Here is a 25280-nt window from a genome sequence, read left to right as displayed (position 1 = left end):
TTGACAAAACAGCGTTTTGTGGTGCCGCAGGAAATACGGCAGTGTGGGTCAATATAGTTATATGTATATTTGTAAATGAATATCTATATATATATATGTAGCTATATATGTATATACTTATGATATGCCATTGCAAGGAAAGTGGTATGTGGACACGTGATTTTGACTGGATGTAAGAAAATTACAAAGGCGACAGTTATCATATTGTCAGTGGCAGTCTCGTGAATAACGCACAAGCACATCCTTAAACGTATATATGACCACATTCACTTATATGGTACATCCTTTAATAACATGTACTTATGTGTATTTACATGCATATACTTCACATATCACATGAAAGTAATGAGATATGTATATTATAAGTTGTCACATTTACAATCTTACAAGCGCCTTATTAGCTGCCGAAATTGTCAAATACATGTGTGCCGCAGCCGACATTGCATAACATACGAAATACGTGCGTTATAGCGGTTTGTAAGTCATGGCTGATTTTATGCCAACAGCCAAGCATTTGATTATTTAAAAAGATTACAAGTTTATGATGCAGATAAGTGACGGCTTCGAATGAATTATAAGCGCGCGGAATATAATCAGTAATTGCTGTAGGACTTTTATGATAGTTAGAGAGGTGAATGAATGGAGTTTTTTCTGAGTATTTGTAATAAAATTTAAGAGAAGAAAGAAAAAAACTCTTTGCAAAATGCCATAATTGAACAAAAGCTTGTAATAAAATGTAACATAAAAATAAGTAAGGTAGGGAAGCGAAATGGAAGCTTGGCTACGATCCAATTTTGTAATAAATTAAAGATCTCTGTAAGGTGCATGAACACGCCACTCATTATTACATAAATAAATTTTGAACTATTTCCAATAATTCGTTTTGTAGCATTAATTAATATTATTGTTCATATGCTCACTAAATTTCGCATTTCATTAAAATATCTGAGTAAACAGTGAATACGTCACTTTAAATTCGAACAAACTCATGGATATCAGTAAACTCACCATATGATGGGTAAGTGAAAATATGGAATCATTAAAATTTCTTGACAAAATGCGAAAAATTCACTTTATAGTCAACCAAACTGACTGAAATCAATATACTCACTATATGGTGGGTAAGTGAAAATATGTAATCATTAAAATATCTTATAAAATATACGAAAAATTCACTTTGAAGTCAACAAAACTAAATAAATCAGTAAATTCACCATATGGTGAATAAGTGAAAATATGGAATCATTAAAAAATCTTAGGAAATAACCGATATATCACTTTAAAGTCGTCCAAATTGAATGAAATCAATATACTCACCATATGGTGGCTAAGTGAAAATTTGGATTAATTTCAACAATTTTTATTTTCTTAACCCTTTCGACCCCGACGTTGCCTGTGAGAAATTTCACCAGTTTGATGACTTAAAGCAAAAGCTGTGTTCAATGTTTTAACTTGATTTAAGTGGCTACTTATAGATTAATATATTAAAAATGAAAATCAAAACAGTTCAACAACAACAACATTCTTTACCGAAACAACATTGTAAACGAAAATTTGCAAACGTTTGTTAGAATCGATAATATAATATAATAATTTAATTCAATGAAAAAATGAGTATGCATTTTTGTTCGAAATGTATTATAGCATTTTTCATGAATTCAAAATCTTCGCTTTATGATTTTTGTATACCATCATGCCCCAATGTTACTCACAAGCAACCTTCTGCATAATAAAAGGCGTGGCTAGGTAAAATTTTGTTTGTAATCTCTTTTTGGCATTCTTTTATGGTCCCAATGGAGAAAAAATTTAAAAACCACAGGAAAACAGTCGGGGTCGAAAGGGTTAAAATATTAAGATAATCAACACATTCTCAGCAAATTTTCTTACTTCGTAGGTGGTAATATGATGTACATATAAAATCAAGCGGGTAGATGGGTACGAACAAAATGTCTTCACCAATTTTAGCAATTTTTAACAAAAAAACAAAAATCTTTCTGTCTACCTCTTAATTTATTTATTCATTTTTGTGCATTCTTTTAATTTTGCTCTCTACTGAACTCTTTAAGTCAACGAACTGCTACAAAGCCAATGACAGTAACCACTATTCATTAATCGTAAGCAACGATTAAAGAAATAACTAAAGAGTCTAACTCGGTCAAAGCCAAAACGGCTTGCGACGGCACTGAGTCACACAGAAAAAGGCCATAAAGCTGAATAAACCTGAGTAGAGGCTAGTGCGTACTAAAACGAATAACAACAATAACAGCAACACGTTTTGAGCCATAAATTATGCAACGCGCTGTGTTGAAGCCAACAGCCAACAGACGTTTAACAGCGCACATCAAAGGCAACACACTGACTGGAAAAGCAATGAGTGTTTGTTGTTTTTGTTGTTGTTGTTTGTGCGTCAGCAAATGGCAAAATAAGCAACATACAAAACAAACTTGACCGCCTCAACGTCACTTTCAACCAAGCTGAGTAGTGTGCTGAAGTGGAGCATGTGTGCCAGTGAGTGCCTTTGGGTCACGTATACGCCATGTTGACCCAGCAAAGCGATCACATGAGCACGTATTAAAACGCCGTCGAAGCCACAAAACGGCAAATGGTGTATGAGTATAAGCATAGAAAAGCGGATTTCAACCAAACTGAGACATATGTGTGGCAAATGTTTGAACAAAATCAATAAACATGTGTGTGTGCTAAGGGCGTATGAGAGACGAAGTGGTGTGTAAAATCATTAGCTGAATAACATTATTTACATATTGGTTGGCGATTAGAGGCATAGCAGACCTTTGTTGCTTCGCAAATGACGGCAGTAAAGTAGAAAAAGGCAAGGCAAATCAAAATCAGGCGAGCAATTCCATTTGAGTTATGCAATCTATGAAAAGGAAATGAGAGATTTCGGTCCCCAAATAGTCGAAGTTTTGTGTGGAGAACAGCAGCAGTTGCGCATAAGTATTTCACAAATGGAAATGGTAATCAAAGCGCATACAGATAATTACTTATGTATTGGACAATATTTATGCGGGAATAAGTAAGGAATTTGCGATTTATTAATGATGACAAATATTACTTGTTTGATGAGCATTTGTTGAATTTGAGTTGAAGCAAGTGAGAGAACAGATATTACATATTATTACGTAACGACGGTATAATGATGTTCTTTTAGTTACGGAATTCAGTAATAATGTTCTTCCTGAATTCGCTAATCGCTAAAAGTAACCAAAGTTTAACTTACTCACACCTCATCTATGCATAGATGTATAAAAGGAACTTGAAGGTAGAGTCGAAAGTAGGTCGACCGTCCCTGTTCTTCCCTATGACTGTTCCCCAATATCCATAGAAATTCCACTATACCCTTCCAACGACTTTATCTGGACCATTTCGGTTTGATTCCCCATCAATGATAGTCAAGCCCGGCGGTTGCAAAACAAAAATATTCGACTAATAGCAAATACGAGACCTTCAGGCCACTCCACTGAGCGATCCGCAATCATTGGAAACCTACAGCTGCTGCTGTTGAAGAGTTCCATACTCCCACATATTCCATATGCCGATCATTGTGTAAGCTGGTTCAGTTCAGTTCTAGCTGTTTCGTTGTGAAGGTACATTATAATTATATGTAGCTAAAGAACATAGCAGTAAGCTTTTATCTTTTCATTTAGCTCAGATGATGTTACAAAAATATGTTCCAATCCTTATCTTCTATAAGGTTTTACTCCAAAGTTTTCAGAAACAAGTTAACATAGAAGAAAGTTCCTTTTGATAGGCCTCTTTATTGGCGTAACGGCATAAAAAGTATGAAATATTCTTGTCATAGATTTTTGCGAATCATCCGACATTTATTCGACGTTGTTATTGTTACAGTTACTGTAGGATTTCAGTGAATTTCTGGCAATACACAACTAAGTTAGTCTACCCAACATACAAGGTACCAATAGAGACCTTTATATAAATACAGTTTTAGAACTTCAAAAAGCATTGGCACTCCGGGAGATTCAACAATCTATACGTCCTTCGCGCATTTTAACATTCTTGCTAAAATTTAATTTGCGACCCATCAAACCGATTCGTTTTGTTAACATTGCGATACGACACTTTAGGTAACTGAACGAGGCATACCAAAGCATTAAGGTCGAATACTTATACTTTGCGAAGATAATGTTGGTTCAGCCTTAAAGTTATATACTGAGTAACCTTATGTTAAAGCCATAGTGATCCAGTTTTCTGAATATATTTCCTTTATTCTACACTAATTAACTCCAAATGTGAATGTTACCGCCTTTGACTGAATTCTAATCTACGAACGGATTGAGGTATTGTGTTCGTCCGGTGCAAGCATGACTTCCCTTTGTTAATGTGATTCATTTTTAATGATTAAGACCACTCGAGGAGCTTATTCTTGTTTGTCTTGACTGTGAGTCAAGTCAATCTTCTTTTTCATCTCTGTGATATTCGGTGAGAATCTTAAAGCAAATGCTCAAATAATGGTAGATCGGGATGGAGGTTTATTTAGAAGCTGTTAGAAGCTCTACCTACTGTTTGGGAGCTGAGTACATCTTTGACTCATCTGCACAAGCAGAACGCATCAGTAATGGACTTTTGTGTTACGGAAATGGAATAGAAGTCATCAGCAACAGTCTTTTGTGTAAAGAATTCTACACCGTTCAATATTTATACATTTGGGATTTGTGATCTCATGTCCATCACAGGAATATCACAAGATCCTTATGTTTTTCTAGACAAACAAAATATCACATATTCTATCGCTCTGATCTCACTTGCTTATTTTGCAAAACCCAAACACAAATTATTTTGTTGTTATTTTTCCTCTCAAGAATCAAACAAAACATACACTGATACATATTAAATTGCCTTCAGACTCTCCAGTGTCGGAGAAATGCCACAAATCACATGGCACAGCTGCGAAATGCCAGACGCAACAAAAGTCAAAGGTGCTAACGGTGCATGCACACAATTTCGCAACACATTACGGAAATGTGCATGTGTTGCAACAATATGTGAGCAACATGTGGCATGCGAATTTTACGTAGCAGTTACCTAACAGTATTTAATACCATAAGCATGCTTGCCATTTGCTCATATTCGTGTGTGAATGTGTAGGTGCTTTCGAATTCCTACTGCGCTTAAGTGTTATCTTATATGTTTGAGTGAGCTGTGAGTATTTTATTAATGTTGAATTTTCCACGAGCAACTTGACAAAAACAAATATTTCCACTGCTAAGTTGCAGTTACGGTTGCAGGCAACAACTGTGTTGTGCCCTACATTCACGCCCATATCTAGATGCTGCTGTATTATACTTCGCTTTGGTTGCTGCTTCGGTTGGTAGCTTAGAAAATACTCGTTTTCTGCTATCATGAGCTTAAGCACATTAAACAATGCCACGCAAGCAAGCTTTGTGAGCAGCGAGTGCAAGTGAGTCTGCAGTCGAACGTGTTGAGTACCCAACTGCCAGTTGACTTCCTGTGGGTTCGCTTACCAGTTGGGAAAAGTAAACTCTTTCGGTTTTTATGTGGTTTATTATCACATATTTTTTATTCCAAAAACCTTTTTTCATAAAATCCAACAATGCGTGGAAAGCTGAAGACCCTCCTCGAATAATTTCAAGGTCGATACCACAACTTGCTTCTACTGTATCTCTCAGTAGCGAGATCGAGCCGTCTTTATAATGTAAAAAAATGTTATATTTAAAATGTAAAAAACCTTCTTCCCTTACTTCAACTGGCTGTAGATGACTGCACAGAGAACCAAAAATTCATATAATACTTAGAAAATGCCCATTTTCGTTGGTTTTTATAAGTGAGAACACGCTATCAACAAGTCTCCATTAGGGAGCTCCACATAAATAATTTGAGAATAACAGCGCAGTTTTTACTTTTTTCCACAACCTTTGCGACTTAAAAACAGTCAACGGCAGCAGTTTTGTTAATTTTTTATTTCAAAATCAAGCCAAAATTCCATCACAGAATTCATTAGAGAACCTTTATTTCGTTTTACCTCGATACATTTCGAAGAAGCACTTCATTGCTACGACTGTTCGGGTTGAGGACTACCGTCGCACATTTAGAAAAACTTGGAACAAGTAATCTTTGCTGTTAGTTTATTTTGTTATGTTAATACGATTTTTCTCAGTCTTCGTCTGGAATTTGCATTTCGAGAAGAGCGGAAGGAGTTGAGAGATGGAGATAGATAATTTGGGGGTTGTGCAGAGCTGATGCATTTGGAGCTCTGTTTAAATTACGATAATGATTCAAGATGACTCAACGTCCATAGACGTTCGAAGAAATTCGAAGAAGGGTATATTCAGAACTTTAGTCAGAAAAAGAAAGCAATAAAGCTTCAAGAGTCCTATGAGGCAATTTAAGTACTGTACTTCCTGTATGAAAACAACAATTTATTTTTCAAAGATCTTAGGACCGATACTTCAGGATTGAATCTCTCGAAGAAACCAGTCTTCTCCTACTTACTTTACCGGCTCGAACAATGAAGTTTTGTATTTTAACGAAACTAACTAGTTCTTGAGTGCCAGATAGTGTACGATAGCAAACAACAAATTCGACAACAACAATTATTGATATGACTGAGTCTAAAGTTAGTATTCTTATAAAGCACGAAATGCCGTAAGTTGACAAAGGCTATTACATAACTTACTAAGTGTCCAAAAAACATGAGTGCGGTGGTTTTTGAGAACTTTTGCTACAACAACAACAACAATAAATTATTTTGCCATAACCACATTCTGAAAACTATATCAAGCATTTGTAAATGTTGACAATATTTACCACACTCATCTTTATACTATCACTCTTCTCTTCTTTATTACCATACTTCTCACATATTTTTGCCGTAATGATTCTGTTCTCTCACTCGCTACAAGTTTATCTGGATATGGGATACATTAATACTTGCTCCCCAGCAACAATTTGCATTTTAATGCATATACACCTGCCTTGATAAGCGTCATTACGCCCTGGTGCGTCATAACCGGCGTACATACATACATACAAACACAATGTGAAACAAATAAAGATGTGTAAACAATGTATGAAGGAAAGGTGAATGTCAAATGGCTGTAAGGACGATGAGTATAGGTTACGAATAGTAGAATGTGTTGTTGTTGTGGTGCAAGGTTCTATTTATTATTACTGTGTTGTGTGTATATTAGTGACCGGTATGTCTATTTGCACACCTATAACCATAAGGATATTACTACTAATAACACAAAGGCGCTTGAAGCTATAAAAGCACTTTGGACAGCACTTCAGTTGACTCTTAGTATCAAAGTATCAAAGTTGTATTTTTAGTTTAGAAAATGTGCGAGAGTCTTATTCTAATGCACTCAAACTCTCACACCCTTACTCTTTCACTTATATTACAGGTATGCTTGTCGGAATGATTTGTACAATCCTTGAGGGTGCTATGGATAGTCTTGCAGTTACGAGTTGAACACAAGTTGATGATTTTTGGGTTATCTATTTCTAGTCTTCAGTCTGTATATAGTTAAGGGGTTAGGGGTAGTCAAGATTTTCAAAAAATCAATTTTTTTTTTTGCATTTTCGTATTTTGTATTTATTCAAATGCATAATAAACTCAGGCCTGAAACAAAGATTTTTTTTAATTCGATTTTTTAAGACCATTTAACTGTTGATTTTTTCCCGAAAAGCTAAAAAAAATTTCCTGAGGCCGCCGTTATTTAAAAAAACCCAGGATTATCTATTTATAAAACTAATATTTTTTATCCGATTGATTTTAGATGAATCTCCAAGGACTTATGATTGTCACCGCAAAGACCTTTTTTTAAAACTGAGTCAACACAGACAGTCATAACTTTGGAAATTGTACATTTTTTTTTACAAATTTTCGTGACTTTAAGTAAGGACATCTTATAATAATGCCATATTAATACTTTTGTAAAATAACATGATTTAATAGCAAAAAAAAATGACTGAAAATTCTTATTTTTTCGTGTCTCTGTTTACCCCTAACTCCTTAAGTAAAGGTTGGAGTCTTTTAAAGACGTATATTACTACTATAGCTTTGAGGATGTAAAATATACTCAAATAGTATAGTATTTGCAAGAATAAAAATACCTAAATTCTAGTTTTCAATAAAAATTGAGTGCGAACTCTGAATTAATTTCTTTCACTCTACCGCTTTTTATTGGACTGCGGTACTTAAAAATAATATACAACAAAAAGCGAGCTTTTGTCTTCGCCTCTCACAGACTCGCTCACAGTAATTCATGAATTTTAAAATTCATCTGAAAATTTTCATTTCCATATGTGGTACTTTTAGTTTTCTTTTACACGGAATTCAGCGAGGACATTCAAGGGCGATCAGAGCTGGGAATTGTTTTAATACACGTTGCGGACGGAGCATCACGTAGAATTGTTGGCAATGTCAATAAGCGCTGCAATGCATGAACAGCAACTTTATTTACAGCTGTGCGTATTAGGGTGGTACTTAAGTGCAGAAAAGAACTTCCATGAGACAATTTAATCATTTTAGGGCAATATAAGAGTTTATATGGGTCTTGGACTATAGTAGTGTATTTTAAACAAACAAAATTATTTTTTTCTCATATATAGGGTGCTGTTAAAATACGAAATAGAAATCGTGCGAGGCAGATTAAGCATATTGGGGCAATATAAGACATATAGCAGTGTCGATTCTTTCATATTTGAAATTAAGAAATTATTTTTATTTAGAAAATAAGCTGTGCGAAGCAGGTTAAACATCTTAAGGCAGGAGAGCAGCAGTGTCTTCCGCTATATTGGTGTCGATTTTTTATATTTTAAACAAATTAAATATTTTTTATATTTTTTAGGGGTATCTTACGCCTTAACTATCCCCAAGTGGTAAAAAATGTTTTTCTTTTTATCTTGAACATGAATGACATGAATAATACAAAGAGTGATGATAGTAGTACCAAAGATATTTAATTTCAAGTCTTGACTAATACCCTAATGCATGTAAATATGCGTATTGTAAGTATACGTTTGCACATCTGTTTACTTTACGTGTTTCTGTAGTATGGTTTAATATTTTTTACGTTTATGGCAATCTCCATACTACCTCTGGCGCATAAAAACCGCAATGCTCATAAAAAATTGCATATGTATTGTATATATTGCATAGAAATTGCATTGTATGTATTGGATATGCCCGATTTCACATGAATTCTTGTATGTATGCAGCGTTTTTTCTCAAACACATGTCCTTAAGCTTGCTGTCTTACTAATATCAATGAATGAAAATGCGAATAAGACCATGGATTTTTAGCTTTCCTCTTTGATTTATGTTTTAATTCATTATTTTTTTATTGTTTTGTGTCCAACATATTCGGTGTTCTTTCGCAGGCAAACATTTACATATGTACCGCTATATTTTTGTACATAACCTCAAAAAGCTATTTACTCAGCAAACCCAATTTGAACTTTTTAAAATGGTGATTTCGTGGAAATGCCTCAATTTTGTTTGAATAATTTTTTATTTTCTCCAAAGAAATCGGCACATAGGCATTAAAAATATATATGTTACGGACATCTTCGACTGGTGCACATTACTTTTGCGGGAGTAAGTTTTCTCTTACTTGATACATAAAAGACCACCCTAATGGTTAGATAGTTATATGAAATTTCCAAAATTAAAAAGAAACTCCACTCATATATTATGCAATAAGATCTCAAAACACACGTCGATATCCCCGAATTAAATTTCATACAACCCTAATATTTTTTCTATATTTCGAAACGGAGCTCAAAAACTGAACATTTTCTAAGCCATATTGTTGTTGTAGTGGCTGATTTCATAGTTCGTATATTTCATATATAAATACTCTTCAGTTAACAGTCTTTGGCTGAATATAAATCAGGTCCTGTATGAATATATATATCCGACTGTCATCTGTCATTATAGATTACTCGTAATTTAACCATTAAATCTATATATGGAACCTATATAAATTTTCTTTTACATAAATTAACCCTTCGAATTTCACTTACTTGTAATATGATGTTTTCAAAAGGGTCCAGGCTCTATAAGGATTTCAAAGGCACCTATATTGGTTCTGTTTGTATATTGAATGAACCGAATATTGGTAAAGTTTGTTTAATTTGGCGGCAGATGTTCGATAGTAATGACAAAAACTCTAGTTCTGTTGTTCAATACAAGCTCGGTGATGACTTACTCAATCCTAACTCCAATATAGGCATGTACTGTTCCATAACAAAAGTCTATCGACGAAATAAGAATGCATGAATTGTATGGGATCGGTAGTCAGCTTTGTGGCTCTTCTTTTCTCATGCACGACCAGCAGCCGAAGCCACAAGTAGTAAATTATACTGGGAAAGAATCAGATCATAACTATGAAATTTAGCGTTCCGATATTTAAACTGAGAGTGGACAATCAACAGACATCCATTGAATATTTTTCGCAAAACATAGAATGAAACCCAAACAGCAATTTCAACAGACTTCAAACCCTTATGAATATTTTTTCCAGTAGGTAATCGCACAACTTGGCTGAGACAAAGGGCGCTATATTCCAATATCGCCAGTAAGTTGGCGGGTAATCTCAGCTGTCAGTTACAAACTTGCGCGCTTCTCACACACCCACATACTGCGGTCACTCAGCAGCAATACACTGCATACTTTTCCAATAAAAAAACACCCTGGCGCCGCTTGAATGCAACTCACGCACATGCAACCAGCGACTTGAAGAGTTGGCCTGGTTAAACTGTTAATTCATCCGGCTCGAAGAACCAAATGTATAAAACAATGCAGTTTCTAACAAACCTTACCGCTGGTGGGGGGCAATGATAGACTTGCATTGAGTGAGAATTTAATTCATTCTAGTTTTATTTTCATTTTGTCACTGCTTAAATACAATTTTTGAATACATCTTAAGAACTAATTATATGTGTATGTGTGTATGTCTATATGTATATTTTATATATTGCACGATAAGGGGTTATTTCAATTGCACACACGCAATTGCCCAAATGTATTTTTATAACCAATAGGTTATCTTGTGCATACATATAAATATGTTTGTTTATTAATAGTTGAGTGCATGCGTGTTGCATATAGATGCATGCATGCCTCATATAAATGTATGTGTGTTGCATATATGCGTGCCACATATAATTGTATGTTTGTTGCATATTAATGTATATATATTTATGTGTTTATTTATATATACATATTTATGTTTCATAGCACCTCGGATTTGCCAAGGTTTAAAGGGAATGCATGTTCAATGATATTTGAACATATTGCCGAGGGAAAGAAATTATTATTTAAGATTAGTGGACTGTATCTGTTCTTACATATTTCTATTCTTATTCTTTATATGTGGTATAATAAAAAACTAAATATATATATAATATATTATTATACCTGAAAAAATAATAAAAGAGTATAAAAAAGCTATATCATGAAAACTAGAGCTGATAGAACGGATTTTTTAATTTTGTCGGGCTGTGTTATAATCGAGTTGAAAATGCAAGCAACCCTGCACAAAGAACGTATTCTTAATTACATTTTTGTTTCTTAATACTCGACGGTTGATATCGCTGCTGGAAATAAATAATAAAATAGCAATCATCTGAAGAAACTTACCACCTTCTTATGAAAAACAAAACAAAAATGTATATTAGCTGATCGATTATCGATCAATTAAATTGGCTGTGCGAAAAGGCTATTAGTGATATTTAATGAAGTTAAGTTTAGACCAGTCAATTTAAATTGTATGCATGTGATTGGCGTTGCAACCGTTTAGCCGGTTATAGCCGAATCGATGATAGTGCGCCACTTCTCTCTCTCCTTCGCAGTTCGCTCTCCACCTGGTCCCTCCAAATTAAGTTTAGTTTTGTAAAATTGAACGGCCGTTCTAAATTAAGTCTCAATTAACTTACTATGCCATTAATTTAATTTTGGATTTGTGGAAAAACTGTTCTCGGCAGTTTACTCATAATAATTATATAAATTAGTTGGAATTTAATTATTATGTGGTTTTAATAAGTTTGTTCGGACTACTTGAAGACGTCTTGACACAGAGCGTTCCATGGCAGTATTAACTATCGCACTTAAAGAATTTCTTATGGTACCTAAAAATCTTCTAGCGTCGGTTATACTTCCAGATGTTTGTAATTAGGAAGAATAAATCAGAATTTCATTCAGTTTTAATAAATTTGGTCTAGATTTCTTCCGATTTTAAGTGCACAGCAGGTTCTAAGAGAGTACTAATTTGTTTTTAAATAGATCATGTGCAATCTAAAACACCTTTATGGACGTTTGTAATAGTTAATTGTGGTTTCAATATTGATTTGAACTTTTATCGAATTTTTTGCTTACATTAACCTGAGTTTACTTCCATTTTTTCATACAGAAGTCTATCCTTTCCTTTCTATATCCTCTAACTCATTTTCATTCACCACAATATATTTAACTTTAATAGCGCAACTTCTTCATGGTTTACGGCTTGAAGAAATAAAATTTCCTCAAATAATTTAAAATTTAAATTCTTTAAACTGTCTCCAATTGCATGCACAACACTGTGTGTAACACCCTCGTAAAAGCTTATCCTTTAAAGAATAACTTATGAACCCGGTGTTTGGCCAACACATCACGCCGCAGGACAAGGGCACACACACACACGCTGACGCATGGACAGCGGAAACAAATACAAATTTTATTATGCCCCCATGCACCACAAATGCTACGAATACCCAATGGTGTCGTAGCTTAGCCAGCAAAATGTTATTTTTAATCAAGTTTTCTAATTTACGGCAACGTACGAGAATTTGTGTTTGTTTTTCAGCATTTTGATGAGCTGAGCTCGCTGCGTTAAACGATGGCAGACTGATTATTCAATTTTATTTTCTTTTACAAACACACGTTTCCTACACTCAACAATGTAAATTTCATTTATCAGCTGCGTGTATGTGTGTGGAAGATTAGAAGTGCATAATAAACGGGATCGGTTGCTTAGTGGGCTAATAATTCCATAGCTTTGAGGCACGTCTTTATCTTTACTTAGCTGTGGGAGTTTGCGGTTGACGGGCTGCCTTTGTTTTGATAAACAGTAAGTTACAGAAGAGAGAGTTGCCAACTTGTTTTATGAAACCAATCTTGTCTTCAATATTTTAATCACGGAATTCGCATATTATCATGCCTACAAAGTATATTTTACTAAATAGGGTTGCCAAATATTTTAACAAAGAAATTGAATTGAATAAATCTGTAGAAATATTTCAATAAAAATTTTATGAATTCTTTTTCATTCCTTTCCTTCCAATAAAGTTGGCGAAGCCTCTGGCTAACAGTGGTTTACTGTGTGTTTCATGTATACATTTTTTGTGTCTGCCTTCTTTACAATACAGTGGTAGGACAACTATGAGTACAATTATCCCAGCTGAACATTCGGCGCCTGACAGGGATTACATTTTTTTTCTCATACTTTATTTTCTTTCTTCTCTTTACAAAGGTGTATTTTTGTACTCTTGTGTATATGTATACACCGTCGTATAAACACAGTCAGCTGTATGCCACCTGAGAGGTTACTATTGTTGTATTTTGTATATATATCCAAATATGTGTGTATTCACCAGTGGCATGCAGATAATAGATGCGCTAAGGCGCATACGCTAGCGACATTTTTTTTTTTGGCAATATTCCAGCTTGTATGACAAACACGGATTAGTTTTTTATGCAATCTGGATGTCCAATTTCAACCTTTGAAACAACATTATTGCTTTTACTTTACTTCCACTACTTTTGTAGTGCTAAAGAAATTGCTGATGAATGCAACTTCAAGTGCAATGAATTTGAGAAAGGACAAACTTGACAAATTAAAATCAAAAAGTGGAAATCAAATTATATTTGTGGATGCTGATTCTAAATCTGTTATGAAAAGGCAAATTCAGTTGCAGAAAAATGATGGAATAATAAGGAGAATTATTGGATATAGCATTTGTAGTTAGTTAGTTTGTGTATATGTCTTTTAAAGGTTTTCATATTTTACATTATTCTCACATATCATGCTGTTCATCTGCTTAAAGAAAAGAGGTTACTCATACGCCCGGTACACCTTTATATATTACAGGTATGAAAAATAACATTGCTCATACGCCTAGTACGCCTTCACAATAAGCATGTTTTTTAAATAAAATAAAATAAAATAAAATAAAATAAAATAAAATAAAATAAAATAAAATAAAGTATAAATAAAATAAAATAAAATTAAATTAAATTAAATTAAATTAAATTAAATTAAATTAAATTAAATTAAATTAAATTAAATTAAATTAAATTAAATTAAATTAAATGCAATAAATAAGAATTAATGCAATAATAGAATGCAATAATTTATTAATTACCTTTGTGTATGAGATTCTATTAGATTTCTATTAATTTATTACAAATACATATATTTCATGACATAATTAAAAAAATATAAGTTTAATTAAACCTTCTGAAAAAGTTACGATAACCTAATATTTGTGCTTTTTTTGAATTGAGTAAATAAAAAGCTTTTCTAAAGACTTTATCGTCGACAAAATAAATAATTTTTTTGTAATGTACACCGAACCACTTTATTTTATTTTTAGAAAAAATTATAAATTTCAAAATTAGCTTCACAATATTTGATTTTTTGACATCTGTCAGAAACAAATAGATTCGTAAAAACCAATTGCGATATTGAAAACAGGAAAATATTAAATAGAATAAAATAATTTATAAAATTTTATCCATTACTGCAAACCAGCGTGAAACTGCTATTTATGATCCCAACTAAACTATTTTCAGTAAAAACTACAGAACAAAGATTTATTTCCGTTCAGTAGAGCATAGTAAAATAAAATTTTGATTTTTTACACTTCCCAATTTGTGGCTTGATGCTTTATGAACAGACATTAAATGCTTCCCTCATATCTGCTGAAGACAGCTAAATAAAAACGATAAACGAGCTGCAAATTTTATAATCCTCCTCCTTCCACATAACTACCCACTGTCGTACTAAATCCCATTACACCCCTGCGACAAAGCGCCACTATTTATTAACAAGCTACTAAAGGCACCGCTGCTGGCGTTTATTCCTCTTCTTTCATGCATAATGACCGGCGCAGCGGAAAACACGCTTAATATCCCTGTAGACTTTGGTTGTCGAAGCAAAAAATGCAGATATATTAAAAATAAAAATACCAACAACAACAATGTGCTCTCTTATTTGTCTGTGTATTTGTTTGTGTTTATAACTAAAGTAACAATAAAGACAGCGACAGTATAAACGCGCACTAACTAACGCAGTTAAATCACTGCACGCACAGCGGAAATCAAGCAAAACATTAAATGTCACAGCAGCAGTTCACTCGTGAAGCAACTATTCATACATACACACATACATACATACACATAGATATAAATAAATACACGCTCATTGCCACACGTTGACTTCCTCGCTCAATCACTATTTATGGTCATTGCTATGCAATGCTTGACACTCATATTAGAAGCGCACAGTAATCATACGCCCTGTTGAGCCAAGTAAGCATTTGGTGATCGGTCGGTGGTCTGCGCGCCACTACAACACAGATGCACATAGTTGTTTTTGTTAAGTGATTCATAGTGTTAGCGTTAGTGGTGGATAGCGAACAATTTATATGGCAAGTTGGAATGTGCATACGCCTTATATAACGATACTTTATAATGAAAATTAATAATATAAAAATAAATGCAATTTTCAAATAAAGTGAAACATTTAAAAATAACTTTTAAAAATTATAAAAGAAGGTAAAGATATTGAAAATAATAATTAGAATATAAATATATTAATATATAAAAGCAGAAAATAATAAACTTCACCAAACACAAAATATGCTTAAATTAGAAAATTAAAAACTGGGAAAATTCTGTGAATCATAAAAATATGTAATGATAAGGAAACAAGTATTATATAAAATTAGATATTTTACATGATAAAAAGTAAAAGCGATTATTTCAAATAAATAAACAAAATGTATGGAATCATATAAACTGTTTTACTAATAGGCCATTATCGAAAGGAGCTCTGACAAATTATAAAAAAAAATATTTATCAAAAATATAAATATAAAATATAAAAGAAATTATTATTATTATTAATAATTAAAGAATAAAAATTATTTAAATAAATATTTTTTTTAATCTAAAATAATTGTTTGTTTCAAAAAATAACCAATGTTATAATTATGTTTCCGAAAAAAAAGCGAATATAGTATATCAGAATTTATAATTTAAATAAAATAGAAATAAATAGTTCAATTACTAATACTATTAAAATGATAAAAAACATAAACTAAATAAGTAAAACTTCAAAAAAAATGAATTATAGGCAATAAAAAATAAAAGTAATAATTTCTACATTAAAAGCATTTCCATCCGCAAACCATATGTTGACATCGACGCACACATACTATTCAATAAGGCGACAATACATATTACCCGCTAATCATTTCAATGCTACTCCTCCAATTGATCAACGCAATTTATCAGTTTTTCTTCTTCAAGTGTAGTCAATTTATCAATGCAACGCCATAAACCATGCAATAACCGAAACACATTTATTGTCCACAAAATGAAGCACAACAAAAACCGCAGTAGCTTATTATTGGAGAAGTGAATGAAGTGGAAGAGAATCAGCGCAGCTGCACTAGTTATAAGAAGAAATGTTGTGCTAAAAATTGCAAAATGTAAGCTGTTGTTGTTGTTGTTGTACAGTATCAAGTATGGCTGGCGGCAAATGCACTTAAATAAGATGATACTCAAAGTGGCGCAAGCACTTGTCATAGTGACAGCTATGATATTAGAAATTAAGTGTTCAAGGCGAAACCACAAAGATGAAAAAGTGGCAAATAATGAGAAAAATTTTGTTATTATTGTATAACACTTCAATAAAGAGAAAGAGAGAGGAAATAGTAAGAAGACCTTATCACCGGTGGAGCTTTCTGTGGTTGAACTCACATGCGTAGACTTTGAAAAGTATTTTGGACGTAATGGTTTGGTCGGATATATCAGTCACCTTCAAAACAATTAATAAGTTTAAAAATTAGATAAAATAAAATTTGAAAAAAAACACGTATATAGTCCGAAAAAGTCGCACAACTCATGTATAAATCGAAGCTGAAAGTTAATGAGGCGTACGAAAAGGTTTTCAGTCTGAATGAAACATGAAACATAAAGATATCGTTAAAATACTTACAAGAAATCGTTCTAAAAATATGGGAAATAACACTGTGACAAGTTTATTAAGTTGTGGAAAAGTAAATGTTTCCTAACCCGTTGTAGTCTCGAAATAAAACTCAAATAACCAAAGGTTGATGAAAAGCATTAAATGACTGTCAAAAAAATTACCAAAAATATTGGTTACATTTCAAAATCGTAAAACAATCCTGAATCTAGGAAAAATCCACTATTTTTGCACGCCTCTACCTTCGTCTTTAGTTTTATATTAATCAAGAAGTCCACTCATTTCGTCCTTAACAGTTTTATCTTCTAATTGACTGTGAAAAAAGTGTTCATATCTAAACACCCAAAGGATAATTAATGCATAATTTGCACGCCATTAGACCATAACTTTCTGAGTGTCAAGGGAAGAAGAAGGAAAATCACAAATTAACTAAGAAATTTGTGTCGAAGTGATAATTTAATTAACATTTGTAGCAATATATACGTATTTACTTAAATGGATATACATAGGTAGGGAAAAGGCGAAATATATTAAATAAAAGTGAGAGTCAAAGCTTAAGTAAACAGTTAGAAAGAAAGCTAATGGAAAAACTATACTTGTCTTTCGAAATTGCGTTTTCTTAAGATTTTCTTTATCACTCCTCCTCTTTCCTCAATCTGCTTTTTGTACTTTTGTAACCTTCGTTCACACAAAACCAAAAGCAATAAAGACGTCATTTTTGCTTCCTCCGTTTATCACCACGTACAACAACCGCCATCATCAATTCACCGCAATCCTTTGCGCTCTTTCTTTCTGCCTTCCATCCTGCCAATGACGTTAACAAGCTAATTAAATAAAATAAAATATTTTTCTCCCACAATTCACAAATTAACAAGCCTGTGTACTTGCCAGCCAGTAGAGGGGCTCGACTCAGCTCAGCGTCGCTCAATTCAATTCAATTCAATTCCATGCAACCGTTGTCTCTTCTTGTGTCTGACACGACCTCCTTGTATATTTTTATGCGCCGCATGTCGTTTAACCCGTTTTCATCCATTCCTTTAGCCACACGGCGCGAGTCCATCATATCACTTAATTGTCTGTACCATTTATCTTCGGCATGCTTTTGACTTTCCTTTTGTTCTAACACAATCCTTTGGAGAGCATTCATTGACACTAAAAAATTACCCCACCCGTGACTAATAAGTACATCATAGATATAAATATACATTTGTGCCCGCCTTGCTCACGAAAATAAAAAACTTTTCAAGTGTTTTGATTTGCTTCGGCTTTGTTTTGGGTTCAAAATGCGCGTCTATTAAGAATTTTCTGCATCATCCCACACATTTTTCATATATTTTCGCTTTGTCTCCCATAATTTACAAGTCACTGGACTTTGCACTCAGCGCTTTGTGTGTAAATTTTCACTTCACTGCCTGCTTATAAGCCTTTTTGTTTGTACTCATACCTTGAACTTTCACTGGATTTGGTCCTTCATTTGCAGCCTCTGCGGTAAAGCCTACGCACCGCTTCCGTCGTCAATTCTTCTACTCCTAGATTCATTTCCCTTCGATTTTAGCTGCTTACCTTCCCTTTACGCGTTCCCACTACATATATCTGCTCACGTTGCTGCTTTGGCTCTGGATTAACGATTTCTACTTCGTTAAGCCACTCGTGTATATAGTACATCTGCTAAAACAATTTTTCTCTCCACTCGCTTTGACTCATTCTTATCTCTCTCTTCCTTAACTGTTTTGTCCCTTCATTGGCAGACTCTGGTTCGGTAGACTTCGCTTTTATATGGCCTGGTAACCGCTCTAATCCACTCACCCTCACTTCCTTTAACCCATCTCTTATTTATGTTATTATAATAACTGTAACGGCTCGTCTCGATTTCCGTGAATTTCACAGCCCTGTACGCTACTGGCATTTATAATCGCATTTCCTTGCATTTATTATACCCTCGGCCAGTTACCGTGAATTCTGCAAATTTGTCAATAATTTTGCATCGTCTTTCGGTATTTGGCCGGCCAACATGCTCCTAATCAAGGCAAGAATTTGACATCCCTTACTGTGTTTACTCTCAGGGACCACCTAATACTTAAATAGAGACAGTAGTAATCACGGTGTGCAAACTCACAAACAATTCGGTAGCCTAACAGACTCTTTACAGACTGTTTCCACAATAGTCGGTTCTACGTAAGCGGAACAGATCTTGATACTTATGCGGCAATTATGTCAATCCGGCACTACTTTCTCATAAGGCAGGATGGAAACCTTATATAGCAACACATTCATGCCATCAAAACCTTAGCGTAACCTTCAGTGGAAACGACATATAGACATTAACTTTGTCACTAAGAAAAACGATCGTTATTGTAATCTTCCTCTTTCTCCTTTGTCAATCAACTTCAACCAATATTCTTTTAAATTAACTCAAATCGACTCTTCGCTTAGCTTCCAATCCTTAATTTAGTACTTTAAAACTAACTGCATTAGGGTTAATTACTTTAAAAGATTAATTGGTATACTTGTATCAAAGAACCTTACCATCTGGTGTACTATTCAAATTTATTTTTTCTGATTTTTGTATATCGATTTTTGTATCGCTACTACAACCCTGTGCAGACTTCACTCAGCACGTTATTTACATTCGTTCCATTATATTCACGCTTTCTGTTGTTACAGCATTTGTAGTCATTAAAAAGTTGTTAGTTTTAATTTCTTTTCGATTTCGTATTTCATCGCTCAACTGTACGTACATTGATTATGCCAGTATACCGAGAGCTCTAAAATGCTCGGACAGGAAAGGAAATGATTCCGTATGAGAAACTCAACAAATTCGAAGGGTTGAGAAGGAAAATGAACGGACTTCTGAAAATATAAGCTCAACTAGACTTTCAGTGTTAATTAAAAGCTCGTCGAATCCTATAAATTTCTTAGAAGCCTTCATTCAAGAATAATCTCAGTAGAATACTGAAATTTATCAGAAAGAAGGAGAATTAATGGAAGATAGGGATTTTATCTACTTCACGTCATAAGTTCACAGAAAATATTTGCATTCATTTTTGTCGATGTATAGCATATTGGGGTCTTTCCTGCACAAAAAAAGGAAGCCTACACCATTATGGAATCTCCGGCGTGTACTAGTACCAATTGCTTGAGTTCGATTAACCTCTCTATATGACTAACAAACTTATTACTTGACTACACCTGAGTTAGTAAATTAGCTCGAAGATAGCCCACGAAATCGAAAATGCTAGAAAGGTGATATAATATTGATCTGGAAGGAAAATGGTACTTCGAAGCAACTCCAGTGGATTTACAAAAGATTCGTTGAAGTTATTGTTTAATCGTCCAAGCATATTTTTTACAATATTTAGGCTGAGAATTGAGAGATTGCTTCCACTAAAAGTACTGTGAAGTGTTGAATAAATTGGGAAATATTATTTCGAGTTTGTTGCTTCAAAAGGATGTACAAAGAAAAGGTCTTATTAGAAGGATATCAAAAAAATTGTTAACCTCTCAGTTTGTTATGAGCTGAGTTCGATCTAAAACTACAATTCTTCAACAAATCGAAAGCTTCATTAGGTGCACTTAAAAGTTTTGTTTCTATTGTTGGTGTAACTCTAATATGATCTTGTGATAGGACTTCTGACTATGACGTCTCAATTGGATTCATTATTTCGAGAAATTATATCGTTTTCCACTTCTGTCTCATTCTTGGGGTTATAATTACTGGATATATTTAGTACATGGCTTTTCGCATTTCGAAAGCTTCGGTACACGGAAGCCAGCAAAATTTGGCTGATTATGATTAATCACGCAGCTGTTTTGCGGAGGAGATGTTCTTCACGCATATACACGAGGAGCAAAGTTATAGTTTAAAGCGAAATAAAACGAAAGCTTTAGTGCGCTGCCAATTACGACCGCACGTACTGCCCTCACAGCATGCACAGAGCGAGTATGTACAGCATGCGGATTATAATCTTTGTATTTTCATGTAAATGTGTGTGTCTGTTGTAGTTGAGATCCATTTTAAGTGGGTGAAGAAATTAATAAAATTCGATAATGCTGCCTCATAAGTCTGTTTTTAGACGAGCAAATCCATTTTGCTTTCATAAATATTATTGAATTTTAAATGAAGCTTTTGTATCGCAAATGATTTTTTATCAAAAATAACTTTCTGTCGCTGACTCGCCTATAAGTTTGAGCATTAAAGAGCATATTTAATGGCGTTCAGGGAAAAAGTGAACTTAATGTATGCAATTGGGTATTGAAAAGCGTTAGTAAAAGGAGTATGGGTTTAGGGCAATTAAAATAACTGTGATACATTTATTATTTATAATTTTTTATAAAAAAATAATAAAGTGATGTAAACTTGAGTGGGAAATTAAAGCATAAGATCGAATTTTAAAATTATTACTAAGGCTGGGTACATATTGGAGCATAATCTCAAATGAAAGCTCAGACAAAATTGTATATGTCAAAAATAACTCTAGACCAATCTCTTTGGTAACCTAATGAAAAATATGAAATCACTAGAAGTTTGAAGCCCAGATTTCCAAAGAAGAATTTGTTAATTATATTTCTCGATGTACTGATTTCTATAAAATACAATATATAAGACTCAGTGCGGTTAGCGCCAAGCTCTGTTATGCTTTCCATATCTCCATATTTAACTAAAATTAACCCTTTAATATACGAATATCTCACTAGTACAGAGCTAAAATGGCGACAACAAAACTTAATCTCGGCTTTTCAGGTTTATCTTCGCAATAAGAAGGGCTTCATATATGATATTATGTGTTAGTTAGTGATTTAGACCTGCCTTTAGTAAGTTTGGAGTTAATACTTTTTTATTGCAAAGATATATATAATTGCAAGGTCCAAGAGTAATTTCTAGGACACTCAAATGGTATAGAAAATTGAGTCTTAATTAACTAACTAGAAAGCCTTCTATCAAGTATTATATGGAAATAGTATTAAATACTCTGAAAATCTTAAATTTAGAAACATTTTGGAACATGGTTGCCACAGATCGTTAAAATACTGCAAATGTGGCTTCATAAAGTTTTTGATCAAAGAATTTAGGACAATTAATTCATAAATAAATAGAAACAGATTTGTCATTCATTGAAAATTAGTCAAATGTGTAAAATGATTAGAAACGTATAGCTTCAAGGTCATCGGTATATTATTGGTGACTAACAATAGATTGTAACAAATTTTGCCAGATGCCAAAGACGTAAGACAACTTTTTCTTACTATCCTCATGTATATTCCAATGTATTGTATATACGAGTATATGTATGTAATTCCTCAGAAATTGATTACTGACTCTCCATTAACTAAATTTAGCCAACCATTTGTTGAGTTTATGTTAATTTTCCAGCATTTTTGGCTTTATGACCTTAGCAGCTATTAATTTCCACTCATGAAAATATTGCTAATGCTGAGGGGATTAGGCGACTTAAGCCCAAAGCACAAATAATGACTACAAATGTATGCGACTACCCACACTAGTTTGTATAAATTTAGAATTGAATTCATAAATGATATATGTATGTAGATATACAAATGTATAATCATTTGAACATGAATAAACATGTATGTAAATATTGTTTATGCAAAAGTATATCATAAATAAACGCATAAACGGGACTGAAATTACTATTTATTGGCTATTGACGCTAATTTAGGATGACTAATTATGTGTGTGAGCGTATATTTCAGAGTGTATATCAATTTATATGAAGGGTATAATATTGCTGGTACCGTTACCTACTAGAAATTTTATAATTTAAACCCAAATTGGTATAAAAAATTACTCATCAATAAATAAATAAATTTTCATTAAAACCAATTTGAATTTCATAAAACGTAAACTGCGAAATTTTTCAAATATTTGTTGAAATATGCCAAAAATATGCTTTTCTGTGTTTGCTGTTTAAATCACGTCATATTTACCATAATACATACATATATTCTATAATTTATAATTTCTTTTTATATTTTTTTGTCGCACTCTACTCTCTACTTCACCACAATAATGGCGTAATTGCCTTTTTATTGCTCAACTATATTATTTTATTTCACCGAATTGCCAAGCAGTAGATGATTGCGTACTAATTAAATAATTTCATTAATTAAATGACAACAGCACTCAGCAATGAAGCAATTATATAAAAACTGAAAGTTAATATGACTGCTATGCATTTCTGGCTATTAATTATAATTATATTTAGTATTTATATACTAAATAGTATTTAATTTTTTTTTCAAGATTTTAGTGAATAGTCGAGGTATTAAATTTTAATTAAGCAATTAAATCTTAGTTAATGCTAAATTTAATAAGAAGTAAAAACATTTCGGAATTTCGTATGCAAACTAAAACACATTATTTGCTAATATCGCTTTAGGTATGTGACATTGGTAAATGCGCCTGAATGTAGGCAACGTTTCACTGTCATTGTTTAATTGCAGTTGAGATTGAAAACCAAATATATGTAGACTCCTATGTACACAGTGGGATTTACGACATTTCAGCAAAAGTAGTACTGAATGGGCTTGTTAATTTGAGAGAATTTAAATTGTATTTTAGAAAAATATTAATTTACTGACAATTAAATACTATTTGTGAGCAATAGTTTCTCTTTGATCAGATTTTACATACTTTCAGGTTTGCTATAACTGTGTCGATTAAACAATAGAGTAACGATTTTAATATCGATTTAGGTATGTGACTTCGCTAAAATTTAGCCTAAATGTAGGCAATGTTTTACTATTATATAAGTGAGTATAGTATAATAAAGCTTAATAAAAACCCAATTAAAATGTTAGCTTCCGAAAAGGCCATAAGCCACATAATTTCTTAAAGTTCAAACAAGGCGAAGTTTTATACTCCTATAAATACCTACATGTTTCTGAGCAATAGAAGCCTAATCTTGTACAATGTTTGTGTTTTTTTTTACATAATTAGTAGAACCGAAAGCTGGTCATACAAAATGTTGGCCATATGTTAAACAATATATCTAACATGTAATATAGACTTTCTTTCCACATTTGGTTTATTTTAGGTATGAGACTTTGCTAAATGAACCCTAAATGTAGGCAACGTTTTAATGTTTAAAAGTTCTTGTACTGTCATTTGAAATTATTTGGAACTAAAAAATTATAAAATATAATATTTTGATTTAAAAAATAGGAAAAAGATAATTTATGAAATCCATTAGTGAAATTTTAAATTTTGTATTATGTTCTGGTATGAAATTTAACTTCTATTGCCAATTCAATAGTTCGAGTTATGGAGAACTTCAAGTTAAGGAAGTTTGGGTTATGGAAGTTCCACTGTATATTTGAAATTAACGCTTTTAATGTTCTGCTATTGTACCAAAAATGTATGTTACTATATTACACAGTAAGTTTGGCGCAGGCACCATGCTACACAACCAAACTGAAATTTTAATATCAAATATAATTACTATGCGCCCCACAACAACCATTTCCATTTAGAATATAATTTTTATCAATTTTATTTATTTCCTTTATCAATTTACGCTCGACTGTGTGTCCTTGCCCTTGTATTTATTTTCAGTGCCGCTACTTAATGTCAACCAAGGTTAATCCACTCAGACGACGAACTATAGTCGCATTCCTGTAAACAATTTTCTTTTAAATTTTGCGAGTCAACGCGGATAAAAAAGGCACAACGCGAAATTGAGGTGAAGTTAAATGAAAAAAGGTTCTTTCCGCTATAAATCTTCTACATACAATATATGTACATAGACTTAGATAATATATACACAAAATAAAGTCACTCACGCAGATAAGTTTATTAAAACGTATCACTTGGCTTAGACAAGGCTTTCATTTGTCTTTTCTTGACGCTTACTTCTATGTGCTCGTAATATATATAAATATGTACTTATGTACATAACGATTTCCCCCAACTTGTATGAACAACAACGTGCAGTCAGGCGGCAGGCCAACAGACACACTTTCAATTTTGTATGTATATACAGAGCTTGAGCACTTTGTAAATATATATTT

At 33.0% G+C, this 25280-nt stretch overlaps 1 protein-coding gene across 2 annotated transcripts in view; it reads right to left on the bottom strand.

The window, feature by feature from the left end:
* LOC105219499 (uncharacterized) overlaps positions 1-25280 on the bottom strand; it is an 84756-nt gene that overhangs the window by 58751 nt on the left and 725 nt on the right. The gene's annotated exons all lie outside the window — the stretch shown is intronic.

This window comes from Zeugodacus cucurbitae, chromosome 5 (genome assembly GCF_028554725.1).
Source record: "Zeugodacus cucurbitae isolate PBARC_wt_2022May chromosome 5, idZeuCucr1.2, whole genome shotgun sequence".
Classification (NCBI taxonomy): domain Eukaryota; kingdom Metazoa; phylum Arthropoda; class Insecta; order Diptera; family Tephritidae; genus Zeugodacus; species Zeugodacus cucurbitae.
This window is presented reverse-complemented; position numbering and strand designations above follow the sequence as displayed.